This window comes from Scyliorhinus canicula, chromosome 9 (assembly GCF_902713615.1).
Source record: "Scyliorhinus canicula chromosome 9, sScyCan1.1, whole genome shotgun sequence".
Lineage (NCBI taxonomy): Eukaryota > Metazoa > Chordata > Chondrichthyes > Carcharhiniformes > Scyliorhinidae > Scyliorhinus > Scyliorhinus canicula.
Genome location: NC_052154.1, coordinates 57,787,285 through 57,807,642, shown reverse-complemented (window position 1 = coordinate 57,807,642; position 20,358 = coordinate 57,787,285). Strand labels below are relative to the sequence as shown.

The following is a 20,358-nucleotide window of genomic DNA, read 5'->3' as shown; positions in this document are numbered from 1 at the left end:
TTCACAGCAGCCATTGCTGCTGCAGAGATCATGACTCGCAGTTTGGGAAGCCCCGGGTTAGATGGTGGAGGGTTTGATTATCGACTTTTCAAGGAGGGGACTATGGAATAACAACAGTTTTGTAAGTGTGTACCTAAATGCCCTAACTGATTTAATTTTTAATGGAGAAATTGCCCCCGTTATTTTATGCATCGCTGCACATGTCAAAACAGGAGTGTTTTATTCCCACTGTACAGGTACAGCCCTAGGTTGTTACATTGAGGTAATTTTGGCAGTCACTTATTTTTTGTGGTGCAAGGGCCTGAGGCAAATAGATGGTAACGTGTGTTCTGCAGTGTTGCCACCGTGCAGGGAAAACCCTGATGTTTCCTGGGCATCCCTCAATCATCTAAACATCTCTGTTTATTCTTACACAGATCAGATAAAAGCAGGAATGTTTAGATAACGCAAAGTGATGGCATAACCATGAGAGTAAAGTCTGAGTAGTTTAAATTCTGACCTACTGCACATCCCTGATTTCATTCCACCCACCATTGGTGACCGTGACTTCAGCTGCCGAGGCTCTAAGCTTTGGAATTTCCTCACATAACCTTTCCGCTTCTTGACCTCTTTCTCAAGCTTTAGCTGATTTGTCCTAGGTGATTGCCAAAACACTCAATATTGTGATTGCATCTTGTTATCATTCTTGCCAGCGTTACCGTTTTTCAATAATCGCTTAAATATATCAAGTGAGATTCCACGATTGGCTGCTATGAAATCACACATTTAAAATGCATTATTGTTGATGCTGTTTGACTTATAAATCTAACGGCAGCAAATGTTATAAAAATCAAACTCACTCTGTGTGTGTTATCAGCAATGTAAGCTGCGTGACTGTATGCCCACAGTTTCCCTGCACAGGCTACACACAAGTTGGCTGCCTTTAAGGTATTGTATATGTAGGGAGACACACTTAATTAATTGAGCATCAGCCATAGCTCAGTTGGTAGCACTATTGACTCTTATTCACAAAGTTCTGGCTTTAAGTACCACTCCACTGCTTGAATAAAAACTCAAGGCTGATGCTCCTGTGCAGCACTAAATCTTTCAGATGAGACATTAAACTGAGGCCCCATTGACCTGCTTGCAGGGTGTATTCGAAAGATCCTATGCCACAATCTCAAAGAAAAACAGAAGAGTTATCCCCGGTGTCCCGGCCAATATTTCTCTCTCAATTCACAAACACAGAACAGCTGATCATTATCAAGTTACTGTTTGTGGGAGTTTCTTCTGGACATTTTGGCTGCTGCGTTTCCCACATTACAAGTCACTACACTTCACAAGTACTTCATTGGATGAAATGTAAAGCGCTTTGAGATGCCTGCTGGGCATGAAAATATTACACTACTACCACTAGCATATGCACTGATGGACAGCTAGATGTCAAATTTGAAATTCTTCAGCCAGTTGGCAGCCTCCTTCCTCAGCCTGGTGAAGGGCCACGAGAGTGTCACTGAAGCACAGATCAGGCACATGTCGATTATATGCACCATGGTTTGCACTTGGCCACAATTGCACGGGGTGAGTCACAGTATCCTCAAAGGAAGAGGTTGTTGTGGCAGGGTCCGACTCCGGTGCGAAACATGTTCAGTTTGACCCATTCACCACGCGGTAGATCGAAGCCTGGGATTTCCAACATGGGTTCATCAACCAAGTGTTGAGTTTGGGCTGTATTATTGGTGTTGTGCCACAGGTCCTTCCACCTACAGCAGAACTGCCTAGCTCGGGAAGGTTGGTCTAGATTGGATATCTTGAGGCGCTTGCTGGGTGGGTGGGTGATATCGTCTATCAGTGGTAGATCTGGAATTTTGTGAGCTCTTTTCAGCAATCGTGCTGTGCTAGCTACATGGCGGATCTGTGCGCAATGTTGCAGAGCCAATTTGTGCTGGTCGACCTGATTACTCCTGCGATGTTCTTCTTGATCTCATTCAGCTGGACATCGACCAGTTTGCAATTCTTCCACCCAGAAGCACAATATTCAGCTACTGAGTAGCAGAGAGCCAACGAGGAGGTGCTTAATGTTCTGGTGTTGGCTCTCCAAGAGGTTCCCGCTAGTTTGTTGATGAAATTATTGCGAGTCTTCAGTTTAGCTGAGACTTTCTGGAGGTGTGGCTTGGAGGTCAGAGTGTATTCGAAAATGGCACCAAGATAGGTTGGTGTTGGATGCTGTTTGATATGGCTGCTGGTTAGGTCGAGGTCAAGTTCTTTTGACAGCATTTTGAGTATTTAGTAAGGTTGTCATTTAGAGCACTGTTAATGTCCTTGAAATCTCTTGGTAAGCACAGCAGATGTTATCTGCGTCAATGAACTTGCAGCTGCATTGGCTGGCAGGTCATTTATGTACAGGTTGAACAGGAGGGGGGCCAGTACTGATCCTTGAGGTAGGCCATTTCACTGCCTCTATCATGTATTGGCTTTGGGCCCCATGTGGACTCAAAATAGTCTATTTTGAAGAGAAGCGATGATATTGACAACCCAGGGTGGCAGGATCCTAGAAAGCTTGACCAGTAGGCCTTTATGCCACCTCGTGTCGTAGCTGCAGTGAGATCGAGGTAGATGACTCCAGTCATCAGGTGTTTTTGAAAGCTATTTTTGATGTAGGTGGTGAAGGCAAGTACCTGGGCTTCTGTGCTGGGCTCCTTATGGAATCCAGCTTGATAGTGTGTCCTCCACAGTTGGTTGGATATGGTACAAGATGATCCTTTAACAACTTATAACAAATGGATCGAAGAGAAATTGGTCTGCAAAATTGGTCTGCAACTGGACGATTATTTAGGATTCTTGCCAGGCTTGGGGATTGCAATGATCTTGGCTTTTCATCAAATTCTTGGCAGTTGCTTCTCCTGGATGAAAATGCTATACAAATGCAGGTTTTTCAAAATCTGGACACGACAAAAACATAGCGAATGCAACTCTATTCAAGAAAAGAGGGAGGCAGAAAGCAGGAAACTACAGACCAGTTTACTTAATATCTTTCAGAGGGAAAATATAAGAATATATTATTAAGGAGGTTATAGCAGAATATCTTAATGTAATCAGAAAGAGTCAACATGGTTTTGTATGGCCCCGGATCACTGTCCGTGTAGAGTTTGTACATTTTCCCCGTGTCTGCGTGGGTCTCACCCCCATAACCCAAAGATGTGCAAGGTAGGTGAATTGGCCATGCTAAAATGCCCCTTAATTTGAAAAAAAGAATTGGGTACTCTAAATTTTTTTAAAAACATGGTTTTGTAAAACGGAAATCATGTTTGACTAATTTATTAGAACTTTCAGGAAACAACAAATAATCTGGATAAAGGGGAACTTGTAGGTGTGGTGTACTTTGATTTCAAAAAGGCACTTGATTAGGTGCCACATCAAAGGTAACAACGCAAAATAAGAACTTATAGTGTGGGGGATAACATATTAGTATGGATAGAGGATTGGTTAGCCACCAGGAAGCAGAGAGTATAGATAAATGGGTCATTTTGGGGTTAGCAATCTGTAACAAGTGGAAGTGCCACTGCAATCATTGCTGGATCTGAACTATTTACAATCTAAAGCAACGTCCTGGATGAAGGGATGGAATGTATGGTTGCTAAATTTGCTGATGACACAAATATAAGTTGGTGCATAAGTTGTGAAGGGGACATAAGGGGCGGGATTCTCCACCCTGCCGGTGCGGCGCACTGGCCAGCTGGCCAATGGGGTTTCCCATTGTGGGCAGCCCCACGTTGGGAAATCCCTGGGTGTGGGTGCACTGCTGGCGTAACGGAAAATCCAGCCAGTGGAGAATCCAACCCAAGGAGCCTGCAAAGAGATATAGATATAGGTTAAGCAAATGGGGAAAAAAATTGGCAGATGTGGTAGAATATGGGAAAATGTGAATTTGTCCACTTTGACAGGAAGAATAGAAAAGGAATATATTATTTAAATGGTGAAAGCTGCAGGGAAGATCTCAAAGCTGAGATCTCACCTGCGCAAATCCTGTTTTTGGCCACTCACGAGATTTAGCAGCCGTTATAGGATTTACGCCCACGATAAACGGGTCCGCTAGGTTGCAGCTTTATTGCAAGTAGAATGAGGATAAAAACAGTTTTCTTCAATTGTATGAGGCATTTGTGAGACCACATCTAGAGTACTGTGTACAGTTTGGACATAATTGTGTTTGAAGCAGTTCAGAGAAGGTTCACTTCACTGATTTCTGGGATGAAGGAGTTATCCTATGAGGAAAGGTTGGACTGGTTGAGTCTCTATTCTTTCTTTCTCCGCTTCTCCCCGTGTCTGCATGGGTTTCCTCCGGGTGCTCCGGCTTCCTCCCACAGGTGTGCAGGTTAGGTGGATTAGGCATCCAAATAGTCCTTAGTATCCAAAAGATTAGGTGGGGTTACTGAGTTATGGGGATGGGGTGGGGCTTTTTCAGAAGGTCGTTGCAGACTCGGTGGGCCGAATGGCTTCCTTCTGCACAGTTGGGAGTCTATGCATTCATTGGAGTTTAAAAGAATGAGAGGTGATTGTATTGAAACATCTGAGATCATGAGGGGACTTTACAAGGTGTTTGCCAAGAGGATATTTCCCCCTGTGGGAGATACAAGAACTAAGAGACATGGTTTAAAGATAAGGGGCGGGATTCTCCCGTACCCGGCGGGGCGGGGGATCCCGGCGGGACGGAGTGGTGTGAACCACTCCGGCGTCGGCCCGCCCCAAAGGGGCGGAATCCTCTGCACCTTCAGGGGCTAGGCTGGTGCCGGAGTGGTTTGCGCCCCGCCGGCTGGTGTGTAAGGCCTTTGGCGCCATGCCAGCCGGGGCCGAAGGGACTCTGCCGGCCGGCGAGAGTCCGCGCATGCGCGGGAGCATCAGCGGCTGCTGACGTCAACCCCGGGCATGCGCAGGGGGGGTTCAGCCATCAGCCATCGCGGAGTCTGACACAGCCGACGCGTAGGAAAAGAGTGCCCCCATGGCACAGGCCCGCCTGCGGATCGGTGGGCCCCGATCACGGTGATGGGGGTGATGGGAAATTCTCCAGTGCTGGAGAATTCGGTGGACAGCAGGGGGCAGGATTCACGCCGCCCCCCGGCGATTTTCCAACCCAGCGGGGGGTCGGATAATCCTGCCCTCGAGATCTCCCATTTAATATGGGGTTAGGAAGAATTTTGTTTCTTTCATAGTGTCTTAGTCTGTGGAATTCTTTTCCCCAAAGAGCAGCGGAAGGAGGGTGATTGAATATTTTTAAGGCTGAGTTAGCTCAATTCTTGATTAACAAGGGAATCAAAGGACTTTGTGTCCCCTAAGTCCTTTGATTCCCTTGTTAATCAAGAATCGAGCTAACTCAGCCTTAAAAATATTCAATCAGGAAAGTAGAGTTGAGGCCACAATCAGATCAGTCATGATCTTATGAAATGGTGGAGCTGGCTATGGGGACCAAATGGCCTAATTTGTATGTTCAGGCATTTGTATGTATAATAGTGAGAATGGTACCTTGATCATCAACTGTCACATTGGTATAATTTCTCAATGAGGCAGAAAGCCATGTTACTGATGATATTATATAACTTCTTTTGTCTTTTTTGATGTATCGTACCACACTGCAACATGTTGCAGGGAACTGAAACAATCGGAATGTCTGTCCTTCCCTTTTGTGTAGTGGGCAATGATAGATTGGAAAATATATAGAAGTACACTACCCATCAGTTTTTAAAGCTAACTCAAGCCTGTTGTTGCTTGGGTCTTGCATGGATGCCGAACAACCATAGCAAAGAGAGTGGCCAGTGAACCTGTCAGCAAACTTTCATCAATGCCACTCTTTGACTAACGTCTAAGAGATCTATAATAGCTACATGCTGATCACTCTACCTCTAATTTTCCCATTTCTGTATAAAGAAATAAGATTTCAACCCATGGCCCTTCCTTCTACAGTGGTGAATATTGATGTTTCATGATAAGTACCATAATCCCCAATGTCTCTATCCTTCCAGAAGATAAATCAGTTTTATCTTACTAATTTCAAATCACAAGGCTAGAAATTCATACTATGGCTGAGTCACTTGTTAAAGAATTAACTGGAAGTCAAATGGTAAATGTGACTGTATTCAAAATAGGACCCAAGCTTTCGTTGGACCTAACGCAAGGTCACAAGAATATATTTAAATGCTTGGCAGTGACTGTTTGTAACAAACACTCATTAAAATATAATTATAGGACTGTTAATGTGTTAGTGATAGGATACACTATGGAAAGCAATGCATCTTGGTTTGAATTTTCAATTGCGAGGCAGGCTGTAACTAATTTCTTAAAATAAACGTTCCAAAATATTACATAACATTAACAATGTGTCTAAGTTTGTGCCTTTAATATAAGGCATGATTTACCTCCTCGACGCGCCCGACGTGGTGACATAACGAGGCCCTTGAATTTCGCAAGAGACCTCTCGCGTGATTTGCAAAGCTTGAGGCGTCTCGCGAGATTCATCCGAACCTCGGAAGAGGTCATGGTCTCAATCTGGATCTCGCTCTTGCTGGGCGAGATCTTGATATACATATTTAAATGAGACATTACACTCATTTAAATATGTATGTCCCGGATTCTTTGGACTCACGGGAACTAATGACCTCCCCAGTGAGGCCTGGTCCAGGTGTTTAGTACTGGTCCACACAAATGTGGATCAGGCAAAATGGTAAGGGGTGGGTGGCATTGTATACTCCTGAGTGGTCAGGTTCAGTGCACGGGGGCCTCCTGGCACTCCCACTGGCAATTGAGCACCTTGGCAGTGCCAGTCTGGCACCTCAGCATGGCCACCCTGGCACTGCCAAAGTGCCTAGGTGACACTGCCAGGCTGGCAGGGGTACTGCTAGGGTGCCCAGGTGATAGTGCCAGGGTGCCCAGATCCTCGGGTGGCACTTCAAAAGGTCTTGGCCTGAGGGGGTCCATGCTCATGAAAGGGGGAATGAGGGGGACTATGAAAGGTGAGGGGGTGAATGGCAGGCTTGAAGGGGCCTCATAATGGTTGGGGGGTTTAAGGGTGGGGGTCCTGAAAGAGGGGGTTCCAAAAGTTTTTTTTTGAGGCCTGAAAAGGGGCCCTTTAGCGACGCCACAACGGGTTGTCCTCATTTTGGGAGGGGTGGGGGTTTGGGAAAAGCCCATTTATGCAGGGGTGACATTGCCCATGGGTGGGGGGGGTGGTGTATTGGGGATCCTCAAGCTTAGATATTGGGGCACACGGTCAAAATGGCACCTCGAGCAGGGCTGGTTTCGCTCAGTGGGCTAGATAGCTGGTTTGTAATGCAGAACAAGCCCAGCAGCGCGGGTTCAATTCTCTGTAGGAGAATTCTGAATTCTCCCTCTGTGTATCCGAACAGGCGACGAAATGTGGCGACTCGGGGTTTTTCACAGTAACTTCATTGCAGTGTTAATGTAAGCCTACTCGTGACAATAAAGATTGTTATTATTATTATTTCTGAGGAGCCGGTCTCACTGGCGAGTTAAGCTCCCCAGTGTTGAAAAAGGTTGCAGTATGGGCTTGGCCAGGGAGTGACTCCCCAAGGCCCCAGAAAATGACTTAAGTGTGGTTGAATATCGGTGTGGATCTCACCCAGAAAGCCGGTGAGAAAGATCCCGTCAAACTCACCCAAAATAACACTTAGAAATTTTGTGGTTGATTCATAGCTGTGGAAAAGCAAGACTCTTCACAGAGGAGGGATGAACAATTGACTCTTAAGCAAAGAAGAAGCAATTAGAAGCGGTGATTAAAAGCTTGCACCAAGAGGCAGGTTTTAAGAAGGGTCTTAAAGGCGGAGAAAGAAACGTGAAGGAAGAGAAATTAATGGAGGGAATTTCCAAACATATGGCCTGGAATAGACTCTTGAGAGCAGTTATATTTGTTTCATATCAAGCACATCTAAGTTTTCGACAAAATGCTGTGAGTTCGCAATGAAATCTCTGGATGGAAAATTGTGGGAAATGCACCCATGACGGTTGCTCCTGAGGTGGATGCATAGAGTCGGGAAATTACCCAGCTTGCTGCGCCGTCCTGTGGAAAAGTGCTCCAAATAGCAGAATCCTTGTTCTGGGGGTGTTGGATGCATGCTGAGGTTGAGCCCACCACCCCCAGAAACTGGAGGCAGCCATAGTGGCTTCTTGAGTGCTGAGTCGGGCTGCTTACAAGACCCACCGTGGTGATCTGGGAGCTATGCTGAGATGAAAAAGTAAAGCTCTTAAGTATCTATTACAGACTTCAATATATATATATATATTTTTTTTAAACCCTCACTGATAAAGACACATTAAAAAAAAAATCTAAATTCCCTCAAGCACTTAATCCCTTATAAAACAAACATTTATATTCATAACCCCGCAAGAAAAACAGCTAATCCTTTAATACCCTCTTGAATATGTCAATCAGTTATGAACTTACAGACACACACTGTGATAATGACAGGTTATGTAAGCAGTCAAGCAGTAAAAATACTACAATGGTGGGTTATGTGAACAAACTGCTATTGAATCTGTAGGCATCATATTTTTTTCAATTCACACATTATTTTTAAAGTTTAAAGGGCAGTGGATGTGAGAGCTTGACAATTCCACTGACCTTTTTCGAACATTCACATCTACTCTAAAAAAATCATAAGTCACATACTGAACCTGGGCGGGACTCTCTGATCCTGAGGCTAAGTGTTGATGCCGTCGTAAACGCTGTCGCATTACCCGACGGCATCAACATGGCCTCAGGAGCAGCGATTCTGACCCCTACAGGGGGCCAGCATGGCACTGGAGCGACCCACGCCACGCCAGCTGCCGATCCTGGCATCAGATGGGCGCCACAGGTCTGTGCATACGCAGTGGGGGTGGCGCCAATGCACGATGTGCAATGGGACCTGCGCGATTGCCGCGCATGCATAGTGGCTCCCTTCTCCAGGCCGGCCCCAACGCAACATGGTGTACGGATACAGGGGCCGGTGCGGAACAAAAGAGGCTCCCAGCCCGAGAGGCCAGCCCGCCGATCGATAGGCCCCGATCACGGGGCAGGCCACAGCGGAGGCCCTCCCCGGGGTAGGACCCCTGTTTCCCTCCCCCCACCACCACTAGGCCGCCCCGGATCCATTCGTGCCGAGGTCCCGCCGGGTAAGACCAAGTTAGAACAGCGCTGGCGGGACTCGGGTTTTATTGAACAGCCGCCCGGCCCATCCCGGGCCGAGAATTGCCAGGGGGTTGTGTAGACACCGGCGCCAATGGCGCCGATTCTCCGCTCTCCGGAGAATCACGTCCCGGCATCAGAGTGGCGTGGCAGGATTCGCGCAGCCCCCCGGGGATTCTCCGACCCAGCGCGGGCTCGGAGAATCCTGCCCCCAAACTCTCTCAAGCAAAATTGGGGCCTGTATGAACTCAGCACTAAGTTCCAATGGCCTTTATGGAGAAATAAATCCCCCATGTGTTAATCACATCCAGTTCCCTTTCTCCTACCAGGATTTACCGGAAATGGGGGTGGAACCCCCGGATCCAGGCTCCCTGTGCCATTTTGCATAATGCACCGAATCTTCATGACTCGACAAAAATCCAGGCCTTTGTATGCTCTGGGTTCAGCCAAGCTGCCATTGTGTTCTTGCCTGTGTGCCTGGAGTAACTCTTTCAAAGCTAGAAATCTTTCTTTTAAAATAGCAACTTTTAGCTTGGTAAGACTTTTCTACTGAGCACCTATAGTAGCAACATCTTCTCTCCCTGTTTCTCTTCTCCACCCCTCTCTCTGAGGGTAAAATAATTTTAGTGTGTGAATCTCCAGGCACCCTCAGCCACCCAGTGCTTTCCCCAACTGGCCTCTTTACAAGCTGTTACCATATCCAAGACCAGTAACATTTTTTAAAAAAGAAACCCAAAATCTCAGTTGTTTACTAAAATAATAATGCCACAAGATTCCATGGTTTAAAACTTACACAGTGGTTAACACTGCTGCCTCACAGTGCTAGGGACCCGGGTTCAATTCTGATTTTGGTTGAGTGTGTTGAGATTGCACATGCTCCCTCAATCTGCATGGGTTTCCAACAGGTGCTACGGGTTTCTCCCACAGTCCAAACATATGCAGGTTAGGAGGGGATACGGGGATAGGGCGGGCAAGTGGGCCTAGGTAGGGTGCTCTTTTGGAAGGTCGGTGCAGATTCAATGGGCCAAATTACCTCCTCCTGTACTGTAGGGATTCTATGATAAAACAGGAACCAACCATACTCTAAAACCCAGAATCAACATAAGTTAAACATGAATTCATGCAAACTGTGGTTAATTATAAACTATAAATTACACATTGAATGGCAGATGCAACTATGGCAGATCTATTGAAGTGGCTCATGTCATCAAACTCAGTCACAAAAATCTCAACATTCTCTCTTCCTTACAGAGTATTTCAGCTCCTTTCCTTCTAGGAGCTAGCCTGACCCCCAACTGAGAGCAACGCACCACCAATCCAGGTTCCACTGGCACAGTCTTCATCAAATTAGTACATGTCTGCAGAACCCCCTCAACTCAGTCTGGATGGCACAGATCCACCAATGTTAGCTTCAAGCAATAAAAACAGCTGCAGCAACTGTGTGTTTGCTTATTCACCGCTTCTGCATCTGTCCTTTATCGTCTTCTGCTTCCCTGCGCTGTACCATTGGATTCATCAACTTCCACTGGGCTTGGATTGATCTGCATCCTTTTATATCTTAAAGTCAGTTTCAGCTCCTTCGAAGTTTTAGTTTCCAATTGCAATTTCAGTTTTAATTTCCTTAAAATTAGGGGTGGGGGGGAGAGGAGTCTGTTTCCTTTCCCTGTTTCCCTTTTCAGCTTCCTTCTTCAATTAAGGTCTGTCTCAAACAATACAAACTTTTGTCCGCACATTCCATCACAATGGGTGAGCCTGGATCATGAGTGTTAGTGGGCTATTCCACCATAGCGGCATCATACTTTTAATTTGCTACCTAGACAGAGGCACTTGCAACAGACTTCAAAGAATGTTGATAAAGGCAAGGAGTGCTGGCTAATGTTCTCTGCCCGAGTGACAAGTGTTGAGGCCAGTTGTCTTGTTGACTGCCGCCACTCTGGCTGAAGAGAGCTCATTCAACATAAACAGAGAATCAAACCTATGACCTGCCCAGTCTGTAAGTCTCAGCAGCTCAAACAGCTGCACAAAGAAGTCAGCAAAATATTCATGATTGTTATTCTGAATCTTTCTTGGCTGAAAAAGCAAACTTTCTGACTGACAACTGTTTTGCCAGCTTGTTAACATTATTCCCAAACCATGGGAGAGTCCATGTAGTTGAGTCAGAAACATGGTTATTGGGTTTGATAGATTTCAAATCATGTGGTTCAGTCTCTGTCAGCAGCCGAGTGGGCCAAAGCATTGCCTGGTGTGATTTTAAGGCAGATAGCAAGGAGGGCCCAAGGCTTAATTCCTGGGTTGCAATGAGCAAGCTGAACTAGGGTTAAGTGGTGGTTTGGATGCTGCACTTGGCCTTGCTGTCACTTGCTCAGCAAGGTGAACAGTCAATCAAAATTCCCTCATCTGATCGCGGTTGAGTGATCTCTAATGGAAAGTATCCATGTGTCACCATCAGTTTAAAGCCTTTATGGTGAAACTGCCTGCCAACACACACATACGAAGAATGACCATTTGGGCGAGATATGGGAGAGCTGCAGATGTCCATGAAACTGTTTGTTAGCAACAGTTGGGGGTGGTGGGGGGGGGGGGGGGGGGGGTAGATTAAACCAAGGGAGGGGTTGAGATAATTGAATGGAAAATCTTGGAGGTCTGGTCTGTTAGGGATGCCCACTGAATGTTAATATAAAAAACTTTGAGAGTTGGATTTCTTTTAACAAACCCCATCCTACCCCTACCGCTGCCACCACCAATTATTTAAAATACTCTATCCATAATGGCAGGTGATCCTGCTCTGCAAATTTTATCCAACAATATTGGAGACTTGAATAGAGAGCTTTTGTTCCGAATGATAATGGGCAATATACCATGCGGTCTCTGAAGTTTGCTGCTATCTGACCTGGATACAGCAAAGAAACAGTCTTGAAGGTTCAGAGTGAATGAGTTTTTTTCTCCTTGACTCCATGATTATGGTCCAGTCTCAGTTTAACAATAAATGGCATATTGGTCTTTGAGCACTCCCTTAGGAATCACAGTCAATTTTCTATGGAAAAAAATTGCACAGTGCTAAACCTATATATGAAGCTGTTCCCAACCCTTCCAGGAGCACGAGTGAGTGAAGTTGATCCTTTGTCGTTGAAATTCAATCAAGGGCATTAAAGTGTAAACCAGTTGGAAAAACAAAGTGCTTAGGGAAATCAGATGCGTAAACAACAACAAACATGTACTTTGTAATCTTCTTAGAGAAATTAATGAAGGGAAAACCCCTGTGCTTGGGAGGATAATGATCCACTGCGATCATATAGCAGTCCTGGGAGGATCAGGCTGGAGGTGAGAATGCAGCAGACTAGATTAAAGAAAACCCCCACAGGAATGAAAGGAAATTAGGAAAAAGGATCACAGCCAACCCATCCACATATCCAAACAGATTTTTTAGAAGTGAGAGGGTGGACCTCCGTTTATTTTACTGGGATTTGTGCAGGCTGAAACACTGTCATTTCCAGTTACTTCATTTGATATGCCTATTTTAAACAGTTCTTTCTGTAGGTTGTGGGCAACAAGATCTAAAAATGTATTGATATAAATATTTTCTGCGAGTAAGATTAGGCCTTTCTCATGAGAATGTGCTTATTTTCATCAAAATTTCCTTTGTGTTTGCTCCACCCCAGTTGAATTCTTCTGACATCCAATGATATCCCGCCCCTGATGGACAACTGTGGCTGAAGTGCAGTATCTCCCTCAAACAAATCATATAAACAAGGGGGGTAAGTCTTGTTTTTCCAATGATGATGTCTTTAATCTGGCTATTGATCTAATAGGCTGCATCCTGAAAGTTTGATATGGGCCAGTGGAAGTGCCGAAAGATCAGTGTTGCAAGGAAATAAATGTTGATGTGATTATAATGTCTCTGATAAGGAGCAGTGGTTGTTTTTCAAGAGGCCTTAAAAAGAAGCTCTTCATTAGTGCTGGTTATCAAGTGATTGTTTCAATCCCTCCCAAATAATTTACAGATGAGCCTCATTTATTCCTGTCAGCAAAATGCATTTAACCACAAGAAGTCAAGATTGGCCAAATAAAGTCTGATGGTTAAGTGTAATTCAAACTGTTTTCCCGGCACTGCCGGAATGACTAATGTACATTTGGAATCAAAGATCATCATCCATCTTTTTTCATGTGCCTAACCAAAGGTTAGCAAGTGCACAAAACCTTCAGGCAAGAGGGCCCATGCATTTTTGTTCTTCAGACACTTTTTACTGAAGCAAACTATATTAAGAGCAACAAATACGGACCTTGTAAAGACCATATGGGCAAAAAGCGACATGATGTGGCTACCACTGCCCTGCTTGTCATCCCCAATCATGTTTAGTATAATCCTTGTTTTAATTTACTTTGCTTGTATGGCACCAATCTTGCCAGTGCATTCCTCCGGGTCCCTTCATTCCTGCCATTTATGACAAGGAATATGCAAAGGCACAATTATTCATCCGCTAAGGTGACAGAGAAGGGCTCTGCCTGGGAATATGTTTTCAGTGGCTCAGCATCTTAATGTCAGTTACTAAAACACTTTGCAGTTACAAGCAATACTTCAGAGACCATTTTATTAATATGTTGATCTGAGAAGCGATTAGGCTTGGTATACATGCATAAGTATATTTATTTCAGGAGAGGTAATCTTCAGCATTTCAAATTGATGACATGAAAAGCCTTACATATAATACTGTTCAGTGGATTATTGTTTTGCTATCTCTATTTGGCTATTTTGTTTTGTTTGGAGTTGATTTCAGTGAGTGCTCGGTTTATTTTTATATTCTATCTTTAGTTTATTTCGCACAGTAAAGTAAACTACAGTCACGAAAATGCAAGAAGTCCCAAGTGCGGCATTCAGTTTCTTCATGCCATGATGTATTGCATTTGCCACGGTCAGAGCAGTTTTAACAATGGCTTTCATTTTCTTCTGTTCTGCAACCATTTTCCTTTTGCAAGGCCTATTCTCCAACACTTCTCTTGCCTTTTCAGGGTATCATTTGCAATTTAAAGCTCACCTGGTGTGTGCACTAACAATAGGCTTCAGCATGAAATGGTTCAAGGCCTGCCTGCATGCCTAATGAGGTTGATGTTGAGCTATTTAGCTCTTTGTCCCACCATAATATCTACTTAATGCAACTCAATGGGAGTGGATTGTTAGAAGCGTTAAAGATTCTATTAAGTCTTTACAAAAGCCACTCTATTCTGCTTCCAACTCTATAGTGGTGGCAGCATAAGATTTAAGAACGCAAGAGTGGGAACAAGTGGTCCAAATGAGCCCACATAAAGAAAATCGGTCGGAAATTTTAAAGAAAGTTTGTTACAAAAAAGTAAGACCCTTCAGTTACAAGATTATTGCAATTGTTAGTCACTTATTGCCCAACTTGCGACAATCGGAGTTTAATTCAGCAAATTTAAAGTTAAACACTATTATATGCATTAGCCCTTCAACCTCTTTCATTATTTGCACATCACTTTAAATGTTTTTAAATCTGATGAGGTCAAAGGACGGTAACAAATCAACAGTAAAACAGTATAGATTAATTCACAATCCCGACTCCACCTGTTATTCTTGCAGGAGATTATTTAAACCCTGCCCTCCTGGAATAACACTAAACACAAAAAAAAAGTATTTATTCAGCCCTTTTTATTTTTTCCTTGTGGGATTTTATCAGACACGTATGGTGCTAGCCACCAGCTATGAAAAGCAGAGTGTAGTAGGGCCAGGATTTCACACAGTTGGCATTGACTTGGCTTGAAGAAGGGAGCACTAAGCTTTCTTTTCAGACATGGTAAAACCCTCCATCTGGCCACCCTAAACTCTCAGTTAGCTTGTTCAACTTGCTGTCGGCTGATTGGGCTTCCTGAAGCAGAAGTAACAACATCAATAGTGTAAACCCTTGCCACTTGAGAGTATTACATTTCATTTCATGCTTGACTTAATCAAAACTGGGGAAATGAAATTTACACCTTTTTGATGTTCTTTTCCCTGCTGTTTAAGAGAAAAAATCTTAACCCTTTTGATCTTCACAAGGACCTACTAAATGACCAAATATGCCAAACTGCCAGGAGCAGACGCCTGGCAGTTGCCAAATTATGTCAGGTCAACATTCAGGCACTTGCTGCCACACTGTTTCAGCAGAAGCCCCAAAATGGAAAATGACAGTTGCTGTAGAAGCGCTGGTTTAATTACTCATTGGTGTGATGAGCCCTCAGATCCAGCCAGGCTCAGGGAGAAGCCTGCATCTTGCTGGCTGTGTGCTGCAATCCAGAATCACTGTGCACTGTTTGCTCCTCTTAATGAAACCAGGGTTGTTAAAGCAGTTGGCAGCATCCTGCTGCTCATGGCACTGTGGTTGATCGTGACAAACACATGCAGGAAAAAAAAAATAGTGTTTTTTCTCTCGGAAGCTTCCAGTGGCTCGGACGCTCTCCTGCAGGCTTTCTGCCTTTTTCTCACCCTTACTAAAGCCTCCATTTGTGACTTGATGAAAACATTTGTGATAGATAATCAGATGCCTGTGTCTTGCAGGGAACAACGTCGTGTTTGTTAAATATAAATTACCATTAACGCAGATAGCATTGCAGAAGGCAAAGGGTTTTGACACATTTTCAATGAAGCAGGCTGGGCTTCGATGAAGGGAGCCAAGTGCCTGTAAAGAAACTTGTCTGGGACCGTGATGTTCGGACAGTTTTTGTGTGACAAGATACATAGTTTCTATTCAGCTATGGGGAGATTATTGGTTACTATAGTTTCACTAATGCTCAATTGAAGCTGATGGCTAAGCTGAACAGAATAGGTTAAAAGGTGCCGATGTTCAGACCCACGAAACCACATGTTGAGAGTCAGGAACCAAACAAAACAAAGAGCACATCTCTGTGTTCTTTGATGTCTTCTCTGAGGGTTGTAGAGTGAGAAAAAAAGAATACTCTGCCCTCAGATTGGATGGCTTGATGGGACCTGTGACAATACTTTAGTGCAAAGACACAATCTAATGGTCCAAACAAAATAGGGCAATAAAAAGCATTCACTGCCCTGCGTATTTATTTTGAATTTATTTCTCATAACTTTTGAAACTAATATATTTTCCCCCTCTACCTTGCTTCACCAAAATAAAACGCTTTGTACCCACTTAGGTGACCTGTCCTATCGGGATCACTTCACATTCACGGGATGAATTGTCTTCAGCATAACATAAATCAGTTTGTAAGTATGAGAAATTTGTGGTTTTTAAAATGCTTATTGAGGCCCTGTTGTCAAATAAATGGCATGTAACATTGTGCATCAACTAAAATTTAATATTTGAAAGAGCGCCTGTGTCATCTTAAGGTAGAATGTACGTCTGATTACGCTGGAGCCCCGAACGTCACCTTATATTTGACACCGTTGCAAAGTGGAAGAGTGCCTAGGGCATGTAATATTTTTGTGCGACTTCTGACATAAATCAATAATGGAACATTGTTGGAGAGGAACAATCTGAGATAAGACTTGTAAATTAAGGAGCCACTGCACCTTTTAGCCTCACTGTACTTTTTAAAATAATAATCGTTTCAACACTTTAAGCAAAAAACATACACATAATGCTCACAAATGTTATATAAATCAGGAATTATTTCTATACTGAAAGTTAGAGGCAAAGCTCCTGGGTTATTCCATTAACTTCTTAGTCTTATTTTGACAGCATTAAGAAACTTTTATAGCAGAATAACATTTTCTTTTTGTTATAGCACTGGAAAGTCACAGTCCACAACAGAAGTGAACCACAAACTATTAGATGCACCATAAAGAGAAAACATTACATTATATTCAGGATATTTTTGAATGCAAATATTCATTTGCACTGGAGTCGCAGGCACTAAGCAATTACCACCAGTGCTAACATATATTAAATCATGCTCATTGCCTCTTAGTTCATGTTTAATTTATATCCAGCAAGCTCTAAGTCATGGTTTTCATATGAGTATGTAATTTGTACTTACTGTGCTCACCAAGTAAACACTTTAAGAAAATTCAGTCCTTACAGAAAAAAAATCATTAAACAATAGCATTGGGATCGCTGTCCTTGAATTTGAGTCTTTAGTGATGCATCAGTGAGTTTACAATATGCAGAATTACCAAGCATATTAATGACCAGATGCAGTACCAGCTCATTCTCCTCACTGAAATCTTCTTATGCAAATACCCCATGAATCCAGTTCAAAGGGATGGTTTCAAAATGAGCTACTACACACATTCAAATGAGTCCTTTCACTGCCTGGGAGAGGCCCTGTAAAGAAAGTGACATGAGAGAAGTTTGGACACTTGTTTTTATAACTGAACATGATCCTGTTATCATAATCTTATACTAGTTTCTTGCTCAGTTTGGTTTTTGATTTCTAAGTATTTAACAGAGGGGGATAATCTCAGCTTTTGTATCACTATGTACTAAATTTGGCACTCAATGAGAAATTGTTGTGTATGGCTGCATGTTTAAACTATCTTTTCAGTTAAGAAGGGGTATAGTGTTGAACTGAATAGTCTTTTGGATTTGATAACTGCTTGCATTTTGCATTAGAATGTAGGGGAGACTTTCCAGGCAAATTAATTAAGAATACTTTGTAGTTACAGTTGGTAAAATATGTTGTTGTGATTTCTGTTTTTCTGAGCTATGAGTGAAAATTCAGCAAATGTTTTTGCGCCATGTCATTTGAAATTCTTTTGCATTTGAAACTGATACAAGCATTTGTAACTGGTAAAAATTGAAAACAATATTTTATATTGTCTTCCGATATTGGATTTTCAGTAGATAATGATATGTCACACTGATAGACAAATGTATTTTTGATTTTCCAAGTGCTGATGTTTCTTCATTGAAATGTTGATTTTTCAAGAATTAGGAACGAGTTTATTTTTATATACCCATTTTCACAAACTGGTCGAAAAAAATCTTCAGAACATAATCTAAGACAATAATGTAATTCTGCTGATAAAATAAGTAAATTATCTTTAATATGTTAAGCATTCAAATAATGTTTGGAGTAAGTGAGAGAGAGTTGCATTTGTTCTTTTGTCTAAAAATATTTAGGTTTTTGAAGCTAACGGCTTGAAAAGATCATGCAATACAACAGTAGAAATAAATATGCCTTGTAATAAAAAATATTAATGGTGTATCGTTGCCATGCAGCTCCCTTTTGAGTGCTGAATTTAGTATACTATTACATGGATTTATTTTTGCTTTAAATATTTTAGAACCAGTTCCCAAGATGTTTAAAGAAGGAAATAAATTGCTTATATTAGTAAATCTTTCAAAAATTCTTCTACCAAATGAATGATCTCGTTTTGGAAGAGGAGTAGGGAGCGTGAATGGGATTTAGATTGTATTGTGCCGTTTTGGTATAATTGCCGTTTTAGTTCCCCTGCACATAAATGAAAGTTAATGACTCAGTGGCCACAGGCGGCAGCACTTCACAAAGCATTTGCAGCCCGTCTTTCATTAGATAGTTAATAGGCAAATGTTACTGTAATCATACTGAAATAGGTGGCATTACTTGACAGCCCAAATAAAAAGATACATTTTACTGCTGCAAAATTGAATCTCTATAGGAGGTAATGACTATTAAAAGAGCATTTGTGACAGAAGTGTCTAAGAAACTATAAAGCCACAAACAGAGCTGAAACCTTGCACAGTATTCTGAATATGAGGAAAGGCAGCATAATAGGAGACTGCACAACAAAAGTTTGGACTTGACAAAGGTATAAAACTCATTTTTGTTTGAATGCTTGGAGATGTCACATCTTATTGTGACTCCCCAGAAAATAATGAATGCATACAATCCATTTATTAAGAAGAAGAGACAATATAATTAAAGATATGTCAATATAAATAGAGGCAAATGCATTAAATATCATATATATATCTTTATGGCCAGATGAAAAGCAGGCTTATCGTGTTTGTTTCCAGTATGTCTTCTGTAAATTCTGATATAAATTGAGGTGGGTGTACAACCAGAACAATGCAGAGGACTCCAAATAAGTGAGTTAAGGAGTTCATGAAAATGTCGTTAATCTGTCTTACTTAATCCTTCTCAATTGATTCCAGTGTGTGTGTAGATTTTGAGAATTGATTCCCAAACAAGATGTCAGTCCACTGTGCTGCTCTTGGTTGATAGCCATTACTTGCTGATCAAACTTCGTCTACAAGGAAATACAGACCCTGATTTTCTTTTCCTCTTTGACTGGCACATATTATTCAATGAAGTTTGCAGGACAAGAACTTGGCATAATACTGTACCTGTATGCTACTTTTCTGATTTTTTTTGTGTGAATACACCCGAGTCCATCAACATTTACAAGTTTCACACCTTTCAAAAATAATAATATTGTGCTTTTCTATTCTTACGACCAAAGTGAATAACCCCACACTTCCCCACATTTATTCTCCGTTGCCACCTTGTTTCCCACTCACTGAATGTGTCTCTATTTCTTTGCAACTTCCTTGTGTCCTCCCGTTTTTTATTTATCACCATACCTTTTAGTCTTTTTACCAGACCTCCTTTCAGACCTATGAAATTGGCTTTGTTTAATGTCAAGATGACCTGTTCTACTGGCTGGCTGGCAAACACAGGATCCTTTGGGTAGCCTACAGCTCTTAAAGGCAAAGTTTCCCTCGAAAAGTGGTGTTGCACTGACAGAAAAGAAGTTGCTACTAAGTACTAGTACTGCAATTGGCAAGACTTAGAAACAAAGAAAATGGAGCACCGTGGCAGAGAGCGGGTATTCTGCTTCACGTGCACTGGAGGCCATTCTCATGGACATTGACAGGAGAGAGCCCAGATTTTCCTGAGGAGGCCAGACGTCATCACAAAATGCCCTCTGAAGAAAATGGGAGAAGGTGGTAAAGGAGGTTGATGCAATAGGTTTGCTTTCGAGGGCTTGTGCAGCAGAAGGTTCAGTGATGTCATGTGGATGGTCAAGATTAATGAATGCCTCCTCACAGGACATCATGTTGCTCAATGTATCGCTTCCCCAGCAGTCAGATCTTACATTCAGATCCTCAATCTCATCCTCACGCACTTTTCACTGTGCCAGCTATGGTGGTTTTAAGACTATGTCTGCAGGCCTCAGAGGTTCAAACAAAGAACTTTATTCAGGAGATGTGAACACTACAGGCTGCTATGTTACACTGCCCATTTGTCCGCGCCAAGGTCCAAAG

General features: G+C 42.7%; 1 long non-coding RNA gene across 11 annotated transcripts in view; it reads left to right on the top strand.

Moving 5' to 3' along the window:
* The window catches only part of LOC119971332, a 508,049-nt gene that overhangs the window by 389,474 nt on the left and 98,217 nt on the right, over positions 1-20,358 (top strand). For all 11 annotated transcript variants that reach the window (XR_005461812.1, XR_005461813.1, XR_005461817.1 and 8 more), the window contains 2 exons: positions 12,811-12,906; positions 16,304-16,373. This is a non-coding gene — a long non-coding RNA (uncharacterized LOC119971332). The remainder of the gene's footprint in view (positions 1-12,810; positions 12,907-16,303; positions 16,374-20,358) is intronic.